Raw genomic sequence first — 18,644 nt, 5'->3', positions numbered from 1 at the left:
TGCTTCTGCTTTAGTTAGATTGTTTGGTGATTGAAAAAGAGACCATGAGCCGGGCATGGTGGCGCACACTTGTAATCCCCGCGCTTGGGAGGCAGAGTCAGGAGGATCGCGCAGGTTCGAAGCCAGCCCCGCGCGCTGGCTTAGGAGACCCTGTTTCCAAATAAAAAATAGGTCTGGGAGTGTAGCCCGAAGGTAGAAGGGCTTCCAGGAACCCCAGTACCACCAAAAAAAAAAAAAAAAAGAGACTATGAAAAGTGTGCCTTAACATGCAGTTGGACGGTAACTGATGAACTCTCACTAAGGGCCTCACTAAGTAGCTGAGGCTGGCTGCGAACTTGCAATCTTCCTGTCTCAGCCTCCCAAGTACTGGGGTTACAAGCGTGCACCACCGCGCCTGGCTGACAGGTGTTTTAGATGTTTCCATTTTCTTTACTGAATTTGTGATTATATGGATTCTCTTCTGACTCAGTTCCAATTATTCTCTGCCTTCAGTTACACAGTAATTTACGTGACCTGTCATTAAAGCTAAAAGTAAAAAGTGATGCCATGAATGTTAGGTCACTACTGGCTTGGACCACTTAGGATGCCAGTGTAAGCTAACACCAGTATATATGAGTCTCATATTCAGAAACTGCTTCTTTCTTGGAGTCTGAAAACCACTTTGACCAGCCTTTGTTTTGAACAGCCTTAAGAAGAGTATGGTCCACTGCATGGCCGCCCGGTGGTGGAAGCTTTCTTCCCTGTGACCCGCAGAACGAGGACGTCTTTGTGCTCTGCATCCTTTATCTGCTGCACCTGTGTCTGGCTTTTGATTCCTAGTGATCCTGTCAGTTTGCTTTACGGAGGGCTTTGCCCTGTGCCATCCTGCCCCACTTGAGAACGCAACGCAGAATTCAGGGCCCCCAAGAAATTTCCTATTTCCATTTTTTACTGGGAATTATCACTGATTAAGGTTTTGTCCTCCCTCCTCACTGATAAGTTATTGCCGCTCACCCAAGCCTCGCAGGCCCGTTGGAGACCAATGTGAAGGATTTTTTTTTATCCTTTCAGAGGTTGCAGTATCTTGTGGTAATTAAAAAAAAAAAAAAAAGACAAACACATCTCCTAATTAAGTGCTGTGAATATAGTGCATGAATGCAGTGATGTCCGAGAATTATTGTATGAACAAGTGAATGTATTATATGAGGGGCTTTGGAAGACACAGGGATTTGTGTGGCAAGATAATAAAAGAGGGATTCAAAAGCATTCTCTATTGAAAATGAATCTGGATAGAAATCCCATCTCTCTTCCAGAGGATAAGCAAGGAGATGGAATGTGTCTGCAGTTTTGTTCCTTTTGTGCATTTCTAAGTCACTTTTGCCTTTATATATTTTTGACTCTATAAAGCATAGGGAACATTTGATCACGATACACTTTCGGTTTTATTAAAAATTGTGAAACACAGAAACATTCATCTAATTGTTTTAAGTCTGCGGTTCAGTACTGTTAGGTACCTTCCCACTGCCGTGAAACCAGTCTTGAAGATTCTTCGTATTTACAAAACGGGAAGTCTGTATGCATCAAATCAGTAATATCCCATTCTGTCCTCCCCCGATGCCCACCGACCACCGCTGTGTTTTCTGTCAGCCTGAATTCGATAACTCTTGGTTTCCCCATGAGTGGATAAACAGAAAAATTGTACTTTTGTTGTTGTTTTTGCGGATCGGTTTATTTTTACTGAACTTCAAGAAATAATATACTTTTAGTGAAATGAATATTACAGTTAAAAAAACTTACAGTGACTTTGTACCTTTGGGTAATATTTCTGTTGTTTATGCTATTAGAACTTATAAAAAGAATGAGATGAATTCCAGTTAGAGATGTGGAGTCACATCACTATTATTGCCTGACTCTGGAAAACCTCTTCATTTCTTGGTGATAAATACGGCCTCCCAACTGAAGGGAGTCTGTGTCTTCTCTTGATGTGTTTGGTAACACTCAAGGAGAGATCAACAGAAAATGTATGCTTTACAAGGCAAGGCATTAGTGTGCAATTTTGTTAACCTTTTCACTAGAACAAGTTTGATTAGGTCAAATTGATTTACCGTGCCCCTGAAATTATTAATAAAGAATTGGCCTCTTAAAAGACATGACATTGCATTTCTTGACGATTGAAAAGTAGGTAGAATTCTACTTTTTACTACAATTCAGTTTCAAATTAATATTTGATAATTTGCATTCGATTGTAGTTTTTCTGAAATAAAACAATTTGAAGTGTCTTTCAGTGAAGTCAGAGCTGACTGTAGGCAGCTTCAACTCAGAAGGTAATTTACAATTGCTATTATTTTTCTTTGAAAAGCAACAGAAGCCGGGCGTAGAGGCGCACACTTGTAATCCCCGCGCTTGGGAGGCAGAGACAGGAGGATCGCGCAGGTTCAAAGCCAGCCGCGCGCGCTGGCTTAGGAGACCCTGTTTCCAAATAAAAATGTAAAAATAGGTCTGGGAGTGTAGCCCGGAGGTAGAAGGGCTTCCAGGAACCCCGGTACCACCAAAAAAGAAAAAAAAGAGAAAAAAGCAACATAAGGCGGTCCCACAATCAATTGTTGTTGCCTTCGTTTCCTAGAGTTATGGATCTTCTGGACAGTTGTCATACATAAGGATCATATTAATATTTCTTGGAAAGCAGATATTGATGTTTAATTTTAATATTTTGACCGAAATTTATAACTGAGTATATGTGATTCTGATTTAAAGTATTTCTAAATTGTTTTGCATTTTATTTTCAATGCAAAAAACAGTTTAAAGAAGATGTCATGTAAGATTTTTGTTACTTCAGTAGCAATTTAGGAAATACTTGTGTTCTATATAAAAGCGTTTTCTTAGATTGAATATATAGATACAAATATGAATCAGATGTCCCTTCCTACAATGTGGAATATCAGATAGGTTTATATCAATATAACTACCATAAAATTGAAATATATATTTTATATGAGGACCTGTTTGGAGATGGGAGACATTTTTTTTTTTTTTTAAAGGAGATAAGCCAGGGTTTTTTCTTTTTTTTTCCTGAAAAGAGGTAAGGTTTGGATCTGGACCTTGAGATTTGAGTGTTTTTGATATAGGGAAATTTTAGGTAGGAAAGAGTAGTTTGAATAAATACTCTGAAATTGTTCATCTATTCAGCAATATCATATTGCTTATTCACAGGGTACAAACAATGTTCCCAATTAATTTGTTAGTTGGAAATGAGTTAGTGCAGAGGATTTCCAGAAAGCTTTTTATTATTAAATAACCACTTTAATTATGTGTTTATGTACCTTAGTCTTGTTCATAAATATTTTTCTTCCCTGAAATTAGTTAATTTATATATTTATTGTAATTACTTTTGGTACTGGAGATTGAACTCAGGGCATTTTGTCCTTAAGATACACCCATAGGCTTTTATTTTTTATTTTGTGATCGAGTCTTGCCAAGTTGCTGATGCTGGAAATACAGGCATGTCAATGTGCCTGGCTCCTGTGAAATTCTAAAACACGATTTTTATTGGGTATCCAGTCTCACTCTAATTTCATTGTTGTAATGAAATATCACCTTATCGTAGGCTAGATGATATAATTATGGGCACATTAAGGCATCACAGCAACTTTCTCTGATTCTCAAGGGAAACAAGATTTTCTCTTTAAATTTAAAGTTGATTAATGACCCAACAGAAATTCAATTTTCATTGGTATAGTTTATTTCTGAGTTGTCACGAGCAGTTGTCATGACCAGTTGTGAGGCTTTCTGTTTTGAGCTTGGATACATGCTGGTCTTCAGAGGTGACTGTCAGTAGGGAGGAATACAGAGAAAACTCCAAGTAGGATAGGTCAGCCGACTGAATTCAAGAAGAACCTGGTGGTGGCATGGCGAAGGAAAGGCCTGCAGTCCTCACCTGGCTGGGATCAGTGTCTGGGTTTGGTGGTGTGGACTGTTGGTTGGATGGCCCTTGGCATAGTGGCCACTTTAAGCAGTTAAATGAATTCTTGTGTTCTTATATACTTAAAGAAAAAATGGTTTGCGGGTACTTTCTCTGATTAAGGAGGTGGAAACTGGGGCTGAGAGAGGATTGCAGGTTCAAGGCCAGCCTCAGCAACTCTTGAGATTCTGTTTCAAAGTAAATAAAAAGGGCTGAGAGGTAGAATGCTCCTGGGTTCAGTCCCCAGTACTGAAAGACAAAGTACCAACTGTTGTTTCAAAGTAATTATTTTGGGCCTTGGAAGTACATTGATATTATTATTTGTTATGTGACTCTGAGAAATACTAAGAAAGTGAAGGTATAATGATTAATTCAGTTCTTTCTCATCTGTTTAAAAAAATTAGGATTGAGTATGAAGCATTGTTTTTTAGTTTATAGTCTAATTTTATGTTTCACCTATAACTCTCACAGCACGTTCCTGATACAAGCAGAAAAGGGATTATCTTGTTATTAAAGCAAAATATTTAGAGGTATTAGTGAAATATGCTCTGGCATAGAGAATTATTTTAGCAATTAATTTTAATTGTATTACTGTAGTATTGTAGATGTAGCTATTCTGATTTATTTATTTTTTTTAGTGGTACTGGGGTTCCTGGAAGCCCTTCTACCTCCAGGCTATACTCCCAGACCTATTTTTACATTTTTATTTGGAAACAGGGTCTCTTAAGCCAGCGCGGCTGGCTTCGAACCTGCGTGATCCTCCTGTCTCTGCCTCCCAAGCGCGGGGATTACAAGCGTGCACTACCACGCCCGGCTCTGAAATATTTTTAATGTGGCTCAGTTCAGTTCAAACTTTCTGTTTCATTGGAAATTAAAACAACTTTGAAGAGCTTTCCTTCTTCAGATGCCATTACTATGCAGCAGTGCTGCGTGATATAAAATTACACACTTTTCATGGAAATAAGATTTTTATTTTATTATTCATTTTTTTCTAAAATTTAAATATCTTGACCAGCAATTTCAGAACATAGGATCCTTAAATAGATTATAACGTATTCTGAATGATCGAATTGCCTTAGGCACATAGTCCCTATAATTCTTTTTGATCACACAATGTCTTTGCCAGTCAAGATTTCATTAATATGTAAATACTTGTCTGCAACAGCAGTGTGTCTTTATCATACTATATTTAATTAACATATAAATAACCTGGAGAGAGACTTTTTCCAGTTTCTAATATAGGAGAGTCTAGTTAAACATTGTATTTGTAATTAGGAAAATGCTATTAAAAATCCCCATTTTTAAACAAAACATATGCATTATTTTAATGTTTTGATACAATATCTCCTTCCTTCCTTCCTTCCTTCCTCCCTCACTGCCTCCCTCCCTTCCTTCCTTCCATCTTGTGGTATTGGGGATTGAACCCAGAGGCATTCTACCTTCAAGCTACACCCCAGCACTATTTTTTTTCTTTTTTACTTATTTGGAAACAGGGTCTTGCTAGGTTGGTGAGAGTCTCACTACTTACAGAGGCTTTCCTTGAACCTGCAATCCTCTTGTCTCAGCCTTCTAAGTACTGAGAGTACAGGTGTGTATCACCATGCCTGGCTACACATTTTATTCTTTTTAAACTCAGACATTCTATCTCAGAGCTGTACCCCTAACCCTATTTTTATTTTTTATTTTGAATCAGGTTCTCATTAAGTTGCAGAGGGCCTCATATATTGCTGAGGCTGGCCTTGAACCTGTGATCCTCCTGTCTCAGCCTCCCAAGCACTGGGATTACAAGTTTGCACCACCATGCCTGATTTACACATTTCTTAATTTAAAAACTTTGGACTGTATATAAAAGGTTGGATACTGTATATAAAATTATGAACTCCCCAAGAAATACATAAATATTGGGATCCTACAACATAGTGTTGGTACGTACTTGATGTTGAGAGCTGGTATATGGTACACTAGACAAAGGTTTTTAGTTAGAAACAGGACACTTGCTGACTGCATTATTATTTTTCCTAGCATTTAAATGGTGTTCAGTAGATGGCAGTGGTGGTGATAGCAGAGGATATTGTTGTAACAGTAGCAGCGGCAACAGATTTTTGTAAAGATTGATGAGGATACCATATTTTAGTTTTCGTTTAGTTTTGATATATTAAATAGAATAAAAAAGACTGAATAAACAAACTGGAAAATTCCAATAGGAAATTGCTACCCTGGTCACACCCAGGGTTCATGTTGAAACAGTCTCCAGCACAGCAGCGGCATCGAGGTTGGCTTTGGGTGGTGCTAGGTCTTGAGTGGGATTCGCTCCTTTATACACACTCTCCCGGTTGAAGGAAAACCTTCCTGCCCTTACGTCCCTTCTGCCTTGTGAGAACTCGTGTTGGTTGGTGCCCTCAAGAGGACTCTCAACGAGCCGTCTCTAGGGCGTGGAGACTGCCTCCTCACCGGGAGCCACCATGCCTGGCTTAGATAATATTTTTTTTAATCCTGAAAGTGTTTTGAAGCTTTTTTTTTTTTTTGAAGTGCATTAGTCACTTGAAACTTTTGATTCTTTTGAGGTTTACGTTTTAGTTTTGTTATGTGGGATCAGAAGAGCCTTTAGCGTAGGGCTGATTTTGTTTTCTTGCTGAGACAGTGTCCCTCTAAATACTCTTATGTGATACCCCATGCATTTTTGAGCATTCTTCAGTTCTGATGGTGGGAGCATGAGCTGTTGCTGGCCCTGCGAGGAAGCCAAGAATGTTCTTTCTTCTGCTCGGCCTTCCCCATCTTTAGGCAGTTTCTTCACAGGCCTGGACTGATCCGTGCTTAGTTAACGACTTGAGGCACGCTCTCTAGGATCTTTAGAGCTTGCTTTCTCAGTGCAGAATCTCTCTTCCGTGCCATGCTGTCTGTGAACGCTTAGCTGCTTTTGCTCTCTGAGTATCACGAACTGTCTCCTGAACGCAGAATGACGACCAGGCTCCCTTTGGATTCCCTTTCTCTTGTGTTCCAGCCAGTCACCTCTCTTCAGGACACTATAGGGCATTCTTTATTATTTTTTTTTTCTTTAGGGATCATTACCCTGACTGGTGTTTTAGTGTTTCATTATTTGTTGTTTTTATTTTTTAAATTTAATTCAAGAAGTTCACTCATGTTCCTGTTGTTCGTGTTCTATTATGGCTCAAAGCAGGGTTCTCTTTTGGTGTTTTAAGTAGATTTCTTTGTGTGTCTTTCTTTTGTTACCCTGTGTCCTTTAGGTTTGTTCCTCTTACTGTCAGTTGAATTTCTCTTCCTCTTGTTATGAAACATAGTGCATCCTTTCCCATGATGTGTTGACTTGCTTAATCAGACTCATAAGGATTCCCTCAGTCACTTTACTGTTCTCTAAATTTCACTTCTCTATACAGTTAATTTAAATGCATTTCTGAATTTGTAAGATGTTAAAGGGTTTTTATAATCTGAAAATTCTAGGAAGTGATCTGGAAATGATGATAGAAGGCTATTTATTTGAACGCATTTCTTTTTTGTGGATAACCTGGAGCCTGTTTTTATTTCAGGCTCAATTTGTATGCCATTTTCTGCACTCTCATGGGCTTTAATGGATAGGCTCTCAGAGAGACAGGCACACATGTTCCTGTTCTTTTGTGGACCCTTGGACCTCCTTCTGCCTCTTACAGTCACTTTGTTGTATACACAAATTTATATAGTGTTTGCTTTTTCTACTTATGTATTTCTTGAGCACAGCAATGAAATTTCTTCTTAAAAATTAAGATATTTCATACAGGTGGATTGAGCAAATGAATGCTTAGTATGTAGTTATAAATCCATATAAAATTACGAGCCCTATTTTCTCAAATTCTTCAGTTTTCAGCATTTTGCTTCCCTTCGTTGTCTACAATATCTAATTTAACTTTGAACCTCATCAGCAATAGAAGAGTCTTAGCATTACTTGTCCTGCAGATGCCTGGACCGTCGTCTTTTCTGTCACTCCTCTGGAACTGGTGTGAGGGCTTCTCCCTTTTCAGTACTTCACTTGTGATGACTGTCGTCTGCAGTATATTTTGGCCAGGACTCAGAAAACTCATGATTAGCGAGGCTGTAAATAGACGTGTACAGCAATGTCTCGGGGTAAACAGCCTTTGTACTTACTGTTAGAAGCTTAGTATATTCCATGCCCCCTCGTGCACGTGTATGTTCATACACAGGCAGAATTACCTGCCCTACAAAGTGTTGTGTTGTTGCCGAGGGCCTGGATGTAGGACAAGCAGTTGCAAGCTTAGTCCATTTTAGGAATTTTAAATCAGAAATGTTTGGCTAAACCTTAAGTACATTGTCTAAAGCTTTAACCACAAGGAGGACATATTGATTGTGAATGGTGAGTACCTCTATGGTTGGGGAGTGTTTTTTGTTCTTTATTTATTCATCTTCCTTCCAGTCTTCAGTCTGTCCATCCTTCTCAATCCATTAATTATTTAGGGTGGCTTAAAATCAATGCCAGGTATTACATTAAGAATATAAAAAAGAAGCTTTGGGGAAGCTTGTAGTTTAGTAAAGGAGCAAGACGCATGAATAAGTAATTGTAATTCAGTGTGATAACAACAGTTAGAAAATACATGTGAGGTTAATAACATGGAAGGAAGTCCGGTAAGCTTGGCTGAGAAGATCAGAGGTTCCAGATGTTTTTGTATTTAATGAACACTACATTAAATGGCCCAGTAGAAGACAACATTATGAATTTGCATGCCGGGAATCATACCACCTTTTTGTCCATTTAGATAGCATTAGGTTAAAATGCTACAATTATACTTTCTGTTTTTCTTTTTGAATCTGTTATATCCACATAGTTTTATTCCTACTGCCATTATACAGCTTGTTTTACAAGTATGGTTTTTCTTTGTTTTTGTACTTTCTGATTAACTGTTTAAGTCATTTTCGTGAGGCGAGGGTAGAAAGTACCCCTATTTGAAAGGCGTGTATGCAAACGAGCAGGGCAACTGTGAGGCCAGTGCTGGCGCTGGGGGAGTCGTCCTGCAAACCTGCAGTCTTAGCGATGGACTGTGCCTCTTAAACTGACATCTGTATTTTTAATTTATTTTTCAGCAAATTTGTACAGCTTGGTTTAATTTTATCTCTAATTCTTAAGAATTTTCTTCTTTGGAGAGCCTTATTTTTTGAAATTAAGAGAATATCTCCTTTGTTTACGTTTTATTCCTATTTATCATTTATTCATTGGTTGTTTTTTTTTTTTTTTGGTGGTACTAGGGGTGGAACCCAGGGGTTTTCTACCTCCAGGCTATACTCCCAGACCTATTTTATACTTTATTTGGAAGCAGGGTCTCACTAAGTTGCTGAGAGCCTCACTAAGTAGCTGAGGCTAGCTTCGAACCTGTGTGATCCTCCTGTCTCAGCCTCCCAAGTGCTGGGATTACAAGTGTGTGCTACCATGCCTGGCTTAGTTATAATTTTTGAGCTCATGTGGATTACATATCTACAAATCTATAATTGTAACTTATAGTCACAGAGTCTTTGTGGTTGAGGATTAAAGGAAACAAAGCATTTGACAATGAAATTATAATTATTACCCATATATTGTTGCTATGCCTATAATACTGCTAGCAGTCGCGATGACTGCAGAGGGGATAATATAGGAAAAAGTAGTTCCTATATAATGGAAATACACACGATAATGGAAATATAGTGGAGAGAGAAATACACACTAGAAAATTAGTGAAATAATAGGTAAGAATTCCAGGAAACCATGAAGAATATACCACCTGTAGTATCATAAGGTTAAACAAAAGTAAAGGTGAGTTGAATTGTCCAGGTGGTTAGTAGCAAGGATATAGAACAAGAAGAAAGCAGTCTAGACTGGAATGCTTGTAGAAGGGTCTGTGGGAAGCGGGAACTTGCTGGTGACTTGAAAATAAGATGGGGGATTGTAGAAAACAGTGGGGCTCACATTAGCTGTCGTGGTGGTTAAGAGCAGATACCCTGGCACCAGACTGCATGGGTTCAAATCCCAGCTGTGTCTTATTAGTTGTGTTTCCTTAGACATTTTGTTGTCGTTGTGCTTGGAGTTGAATTTGGACATTTTACCTCTGAGTTATACCCCAACCCTATTTTGTTTTTATTTGGAAACAGGCTCTCACTAGGTTTCTGAGAGCCTTGCTACATTGCAGCAACTGGCTCTGAACCTGCAATCCTCCTGTCTCAGCCGCCCAAGTACTGGGGTTATAGGCTTGCTCCACCACACCCAGCTTCTGTGCTTGTGTGTCCTCTTGTTGTAAAAGGGGAAAGATAATATTGTCTGTTTCTCAGGACAGTTGAACTTGTAATTACTTAGAACTGTGTGTTTGTAGTTGGTATGGTGGTACGTGCCTATAATCCCAGGACTTGAGAGGCTGAGACAGGGGGATCACATGTTCAAGGCCAGCCTCAGCAATTTAGAGACCCTGTTTCAAAATAACAAAGCGGGATTGTAGCTTAGAGGTAGAATGCCCTATCTACAGTATTGAAAAATATTTTTAAATTTGTGTTCATATGCAGTAAATATATATAAGTATTAGTAGGCTGCACAGAGTTGGATAAATTTATAATGTGTGAAATGGCCACTCAGCATCGGTTGAGGGGTAGGAATATACAGAGATTTTAAAGAGACAAAGAAGGAATTAGTCTGTGGCTTGTGGTCTGCCACAGGAATTATTTGTGCTATTTTTTGTGATATGAGTGAAAAGGAGATAAAAATATTCTTTTCCTCTCCAACCTTTTGTTCAGAATCTATAAACACACACACAGGGTCATGGCTAATAATGTACCCATCATTCATAAGCATTTTGACACGTTTCGGTAGTTTTTAGTAGGTAAATTCAGATGTCATATATTTTTCTCTTTTTCCTGGAAGTGGTTTTCCTGGAACAGTTAATAGATCAGAGGAGATTTATCAGGGTCTGACTGGTTTTAAATAATGTTAAGTGTTAATTAAGGGTCTCACTATTATTCTCTTCACCGGTTTTGTGCCAGAAAACAAGGAGTGACATTTATTGGCTTTCTCTTATACATGTCGGGTGCTAGTTAACGTAGAAGCTGCTGCTGTTAGAAATCTCTTCCTTGTAATGACTCAGAGTCAGAAATATTATTTTTAGGGATGAGGATTATTAAAGAAATGAGGGACAGCTGAGGAAAAAGTCAAAAAAGCTTCTTCCTCCTCAGCGAGCATCCTTTTATATTGAGGGTTTAAACAAAGCGTTTCTAAAATGATTAACCACAGGGCAGTCATGAGTTAAGTTTAGGGTGAGGAAGTCATGGGTTAGATTTAGGGAGAGGTAATCAGAGGCTGGGAGAAGCGATTATGAGCTAGATTTAAGATGGGCAAGGTAAATATTTCTGGGAGCATAGGAGGCCATCAAATTCCACCTTGCTTCAGTCTCATCCTGTCCAAGGAGGCGTGTGGACGGTTTAACTGAGCATGTACTACAGACAGAGCTGAGCCGATCTGAGATGGTCACCTTAGCATGTGGACCCAGGAGACTCCCAGCACTGGTACTCCTTCCTGTTGGGCAGTTAAAGCTTTTCGGCATCTCCTGTATGAGGAGAGTCCTCATCTATCTTTAGTTGACTCTTAGGGCTCAGATATTTGAGTGTCATTACACTTTCTCTGTGGTCTCTCAGTGAATGAAGTTCACCAGCCATGAACCTAGAGATTAGCTGATTAGCTCACCAGTTTTAAGTTGCCCCCCTATTTTCCATTGATGGCAATTTTACAAATGTGTGTCATAGAAATACCTGAACAGTATGTACACTGATAAGTATTATGTGTATAATGCCAAGTGCTGAATGTAAAGTTTAACTACACTAATGTTTTGTTTAGGAGATTTTTATTTGGCCATTGTAGTTTGTTTATGATAAATTAAACATTGAAATAGGGTCTGAGAACATCTTTTTTTTTCCTGTACATTTTCTTACAGCAAACATAGGTATTTTTTGTCCTGGAGACTTTCAGGTCTCATTTTCAAGATTAGAGTTGGTCATCTCTGTGAGACACAGATGGTGGTAGTGGTGGAAAGGGCCAATTTTCCTTCCAGAGCCTTCTCTACCCATATGTTGTTTCTTGTTTTGTTGACATTAATCATCTTGTAGAAAGCAACCTTTCTCAGTTACCTAACTTTTCTGGGAGTCTCTTCAGTACTATTTTATTGGAGTGTGTGCCTTTCCCTTAAGCCTTAGTGATGTCTCAAACGTGTTTTCTGATTTAACCAAGTTCTGTTTCACTCATAGTTGATACCTTGTTCTTCCACTTGGTAGTGGGCATTTGAGAGGAGGCAGAGCCTTTTGGAAATTGTTGTTTCTTACCTCAGAAGGGAACCCATCACATTTCTTAGTACTTTGAACCTATTGGCTAGGCGTCACGTTACCTAGGAGGACATCAGCAAAATTTATTGCGGTTGTTAGGTATTTGTGAATATAGCCACTGATATAATCGTTGATGATTAATAAGATGTTGCTATTTATCATAAAGAAGACCTTGAAATGTTAACCATTCCACATGTATCTTTTTTTTTTTTTTTGGTGGTACTGGGGTTCCTGGAAGCCCTTCTTCCTCCGGGCTACACTCCCAGACCTATTTTATATTTTTGAAACAGGGTCTCTTACGCCAGCGCGGCTGGCTTCGAACCTGCGCGATCCTCCTGTCTCCGCCTCCCAAGCGCGGGGATTACAAGCGTGTGCCACCACGCCCGGCGACATGTATCTTCTATTCACCACGTATGTAAGACCTTCTATGTGGAAGGTCTTACAATACAATAATGTATTATTATGTTGGTTAACATTGAACATTTATCTGTACAAGGTGCTATTTTAAGGGCTTTATATATATTAATTTATTCCTCCCTAAATAAAAATGAGGCAAATCCTATTATTCTATTTTTCTCGTGAAGAAATTGAGGTACAGACAAATCAAAATTATGCAGTTCATGCAGGATCAAACCACAATTTTAACACAAAAGTTGTATTTCTAGGAGCATACTCTTATTATGAATTAGAATTCAAGAAAACATAATAAAATATGTTTTAGTCTTTTTAATACTGGGACTCAACTCAGTGCTTTACCACTGAGCTACATTCACAGGTCCCCACTTTTTTGGTACTGGGGATTTAACTCAATTTCAGTTTTTTTTTTATTATTTTTTAACAAGGAGCATTCTTTCTCTGAGTTCCACCCCCAACCCTTTTTATTTGTTTTGAAACAAAATCTTACTGAGTTTTGCTAAGTTACTGAGGCTGTCCTCAAACCTGTGATTCTCCTGTCTCAGCCTTCCAAGTACTGAGATTACAGGCATGAGCTGCCCTGCCTTTTAATTTTGAGTAGATAATCTTATAGCATTCACTACATAGATGCAGCAGCTGAGTCCCAGAGATTCAGCGCAGGTGGGAGGACTCGACCCCCAAGTCCTAAAGTGCTGGCGCTTCTCACTCTTGGCTTCCTCACACATTGCTCACGTCTGAGAATGCAGTAAGTTTCAGTGTCTCCTATTAGTTTCTGCTCTGTTTTCTAAGTTCTTTATCAATGAAATTGATTGCCCTTGATCCCAAAGAGAACTCTGAGTGGTGCCTTTGAGGAACTTTTCTCCAGCTTGGCAGCTTGGCATTATGGTTGGTAACTGGCGTTTTGATTGGCTTTCCACCAACTTTCAGATCAGTTTGACTTGTTTGGTGATGTGTAACCACAGTGTAGTTACACATGTAAGCACAAATTGTTATTTATTGTGTGTGCTTTATTTACCAGAACATTTTCTTCTTTGCTAAATAATAGAAATAAATATAACTCTACATCTTAAAACCAGTGCATAAAAGGTAGCAATTAGTAGAAATACACTGTCAATTTTGCCTTTTGTTTCCTAGGCATAGAATATGGATAAAAGGGCTTTTGGGAAGTCTATTTATGATAAAATTTCCTTCAAATAAAACATTTATATTTAGTGTGAGAAATAATTGGTGAGAGAATAGTTGAATACAATGGAACTTGTTATATCCATTCCTTTCCTGCTGATAGATAACTGCTACCTTCAAGTGAAGCCAGCATAGTTTATTGTTTGGAATAAAACAATGAGCAGAGTTCTAATATAAAGAATGCGAAAATTAAGTAAAAGCAGCCATTATTTTGTAAAGAGATAATTTCAGTTTACTATGTAATTCATATTTTTAGTGGGAAAGGTACATTGAAAGTTTAGAACTTCCCAAGTAGAGTGGAAAAATTGAAGATTAAGATGAAATAAAGTATATAGAAGTGAAGTTTTATGTTTATGGAACTTTGGATTGAAAGTGTAAGTTTGGCAACTAAGCCACCTTTTTACAGTTCTATAGCAGTTGTAATATGATTTTCTAGATTTCTTTACACTGTAATTTCATCATGTAGTAATTGACTTACTTGATATTTAAGGTGTGAGCAGAATTAATGGAAAAGACTTTCTCAGAATCGTATTGAGTATTCTGTCATTCTACTTATACAAAACTAAGTAACTAAAATTTGGGCGTTTATATAAAAGGTAAGGGAGAACCAATTATTTTGAAGTGTGAAGAATGGTTAGTTTCAGAGGAACATTTAAAAAAAATTTTTTAGTGGTACTGGGGATTGAACTCAGGGACATTCTAATGCTGAGCTAAGCTACACCCCCAGCCTATTGATGTTGGCTCTTTTATTTTTTTGGATACAAGGTCTTACTAAGTTATTTCAGGCTGGTTTTGAACCTGTCATTCTTCTGTTTCATCTTTTCAAGTTTTGGAATTACAGGCATAGCTACCGCACCTGGAGAGAAATGTTTATTGTATTTTCTCAGTTCTTTCTTTTAAATTGAAGTACAATATATGTCTACGTATCTAAATAGTCGACCTGTATCACTATTATTAGTACAGGCTAAACATCCCTAATTCTAAGATCTAAAAATTGGAAATTCTTCAAAATTCAAATGTTTTTTGAATGTCAAGTTGACCTTCTTTCTTAAAAATCTGTAAATATGCCGGGCGTGGTGGCGCACGCTTGTAATCCCAGCATTCCGGAGGCTGAGACCAGAGGATCGCGGTTCGCGGGCAGCCTCAGCTACTTAGTGAGGCCCTCTGCAACTCATTGAGACCCAGTTTCAAAATAAAGAATAAAAAAAATAGGGCAGGGGGTGTAGCTCGGAGGTCGAATGCCCTTGGGTTCCATCCCTAGACCCGAAAAAAATAAAAAATCTGTAAGTATTCCAGTGCTGCAAAACTCAGCAATCAAACACTTCCCGTCTCAAGCATTTTGAACAAAGGTTCAGATGTGGAGCTGGCTGTGCCAACATTTAATAATATGTATTAGGAAAGCATTCCTGTTCTCACTCTCAGATCTGCAGCTTCTCTTCTGTAGAAACATCCCTCCTGGACACACCTGGATTTGTGAATAGTCACCTTTCCCACATTGCAGGCTTAGATATTTGTGATACCCGTGAGAGCAGTTTAAAAATTGTATGTCATGCCCTCAATCGTTTAATTCAATCAATATGTATTTTTTTTTTTTTTTAGAGTCTGCTAAATACCAGGCACTATTTTAGGTTTTAAAGATACAGCAGAAGACAAAATAAAAACAAAATTATCTTAAATTTTTATTCTGGTTTGGGAAGAGGCCTTGTTTGCTTCTTAAATACTATCATTTGAAGCAATATAAAGACCTTATGGTGCTTTTTAAGAAGCACTTGAAAGTCCTAAAATGTGGTTTTAAAGTAATATTTCTTGTAGAAACAACTGAATTAGTCAAAAGAAAGTTGCTTTTATTTTTTTATTATGTAAACATTGGTGATCATATCTACGATTAAGCCATACTTGATAGAAATTTGCTTTGTAAAACTAGTAGTAATCTGTGGGTCATTTATCTTATATGAACTACATCCTTTATACACACATGTAAAGTGAAATTTACATGCTACTGAGTTGGCTGTATTAAAATGTGGGAAAGGCCTGCCGTGCCCAAATCTGAATGGCTTCTGTGTGTATCAAGTAGGGGAATGTTGGCAATGTGGTTGGGCACTAGGTTGTAGTTGGTCTTGTGTCCTTCTAGAAGCAGTATAGTGCCGGGCGTGGTGGCGCACGCTTGTAATCCCCGCTCTTGGGAGGCAGAGACAGGAGGATCGCGCTGGTTCGGAGCCAGGCTCGCTGGCTTAGGAGACCCTGTTTCCAAATAAAAATGTAAAAAAAAAAATAGGTCTGGGAGTGTAGCCCAGAGGTAGAAGGGCTTCCAGGAACCCCAATACCACCACCAAAAAAAAAAAAAAAAAAAAAAAGCAGTATCATATACTGTTGTAAAAGCGTACACTTTGGATTCTAATGATCTGATATGTTCACATCACGATTCTACCATTTATTAGCTTTATAAGAGTGGGCAATTTTTCAGTATAATATGAAGAAACTCCTATCACCTATATATAAGATTAGTAGGACTGAATGAGGTCAAAAGCATTGCTTAATCTCTGGCTCACAGTAAGAAATCAATGTTATGAATTATTGATACTGACCATTGCTGATATAACAGTAGTGATAGTATTATTGTTAGTGCATTTGGAAGTAGGCGATTTGCTCGTTGCCTTGAAAATGTAGAAAAGACTGTACGAATCAAGGTTCTTCAGGTCTACCTCTCAGAGTAAGTCTCTGTGTAGAACTTATTTTGTGTGTGGTACTGGGGATGGAACCCCAGGGTTCCATCTGAGGTTCTACCTCTGAGCTACACCCCCAGCCCTATTTTTTTAGTCCTTTTTATGTTTGAAACAGGGTCTCACTGAGTTGCGAAGGGCCTCACTAAGTAGTAGCTGAGAATGTTTGTGGACTGTGATCCTCCTGTCTCTGTCTCCTGAATGTTGGGATTATAAGTGTGCACCACCACGCCCAGCTAGAACATGGCTGTAATGGGATTTTGCAAATACAGATTTTTTGGTACCCATATCTGTTCAGTGACAATGGCAAAGTTTCACAACTTTCCAGACTCTAAAATTCATATGTTATTGCTTTACTGAGACTTCCATACCATTACTAATGATTTTAATATAACTCTCGTGTCTTATATGTACTTTGTGTAGAAAATGTAAATCTCAACTTGTGATACATCTTTGTAAAATTATTTTAAGAAACATTTTATGTTGCTTAAGGAACCATGACTGCTTTAATTAGAAAAAGAATAATAGGTTGCCAGGCTTATTTTTCTCCCCCTCATTCTCAATTCATTGCTGTAATTTATTATGTTGGGAGAGAGCATTATTGTCATTGCCGTATCCAAATGTTACCTTCTTTATTTTTCATTTCAGTGGTTTGTGATAAAATATTAGTTATTGACATGAAAGAATAAAATAGCTTTTTATTTGGTGACAGATGAAGGGCTGTGATTGTTGCATTCATTCTAAGTTGTCATTGGAATGATTCAGAAATTTAAATATATGCACTCAAGTACCTTCAAGAGGCGCCCGTTGTGTAGTTTGCTAGGATATTATGTGCTAGCTGAAGAGCCGTGGTTTTAGTATGAAGTGTAGTAAACTTCTTATTTTTTACGTCTGTGGAGGAACTCTGCCTTTGGGTAATTTGCTTCAATGGTAATAACTGCAAGGGTGACACTGTTGATTGATGAATCATTACCGCCCCTCCCAGACCTCATTAGCGTTCCTCTTCCACGCTCAAACCCTCCACTGGTTTCCTATTATTTTTACATGAAGACTAATCTCTCCGCCAGCATCATTTTCTGATGTTTATGAAGTGTTTCTCGAGCAAAGCATGTTTCATAACCTAGTAATATAAGAAAGTGTAATCCTTTTCTGGGACTATGATAAATTTTAGGAAAACACCACTATTGATACTCAGAATTGAGAGAAAATGTTTTATTGAACTATAAAAGCAAGGTAACTGAAGTTTGCTTTTAAAAGTTTTTTTTTTTTTTTTTTTGGTGGTACCGGGGTTCCTGGAAGCCCTTCTACCTCCGGGCTACACTCCCAGACCTATTTTTACATTTTCATTTGGAAACAGGGTCTCCTAAGCCAGCGCGCGCGGCTGGCTTCGAACCTGTGCGATCCTCCTGTCTCTGCCTCCCAAGCGCGGGGATTACAAGCGTGCGCCACCACGCCCGGCAAAAGTTTTGTTTTTATTCTTGAGAGTGATTCCGTTTGCACGGACTCCTGGGTGTTAGAGTTAACAGGGACTTGGAGATCACGTCTAAAACACCTCACTTTAGGAAATCTCAGGGCCCACTACATCGTGATATGAGACTGTAAGACTCTAATGCACCAGTAAAAGTATTTTTAAAAAACAACCTCATGCCAACGACTGCATGGCTTGTTAAAGGATTTCTCTTTCCTCTGACTTCTGATTCATACTGTACTGTTTACCTTCCTTTTAAGTTGGTTTTTTTTTTTTTTTTTTTTTGGTGGTACTGGGGTTCCTGGAAGCCCTTCTCCCTCCAGACTACACTCCCAGACCTTTTTTATTTATTTGGAAACAGGGTCTCTAAGGCCAGTGAGGCTGACTATGAACCTGCACGATCCTCCTGTCTCCACCTCCCAAGCTTGGGGATTACAAGCGTGCGCCACCAGGCCCGGCTTAAGTTTTTTCTTAATTCCATCCAATTAGGTCTCTCTTTACCTTTTTCAGGCTTTCTTTTTGTCATGCTTTAGTCATACTTTACAACCTGCAAAATTGTTTTTCCACTCTTGCTACAACTTGTTCT

At 38.4% G+C, this 18,644-nt stretch overlaps 1 protein-coding gene across 1 annotated transcript in view; it reads left to right on the top strand.

The window, feature by feature from the left end:
- Positions 1 to 18,644, top strand: part of NBAS (NBAS subunit of NRZ tethering complex) — a gene marked incomplete at both ends in the record, with an annotated part of 312,243 nt that overhangs the window by 83,902 nt on the left and 209,697 nt on the right. The window lies entirely within an intron of this gene.

Source organism: Muscardinus avellanarius (assembly GCF_963383645.1).
Source record: "Muscardinus avellanarius genome assembly, chromosome: 15".
In the NCBI taxonomy this organism is placed as follows: domain Eukaryota; kingdom Metazoa; phylum Chordata; class Mammalia; order Rodentia; family Gliridae; genus Muscardinus; species Muscardinus avellanarius.
Note: the sequence above shows the minus strand (reverse complement) of the source record. Positions and strands in the feature narration are given on the sequence as shown.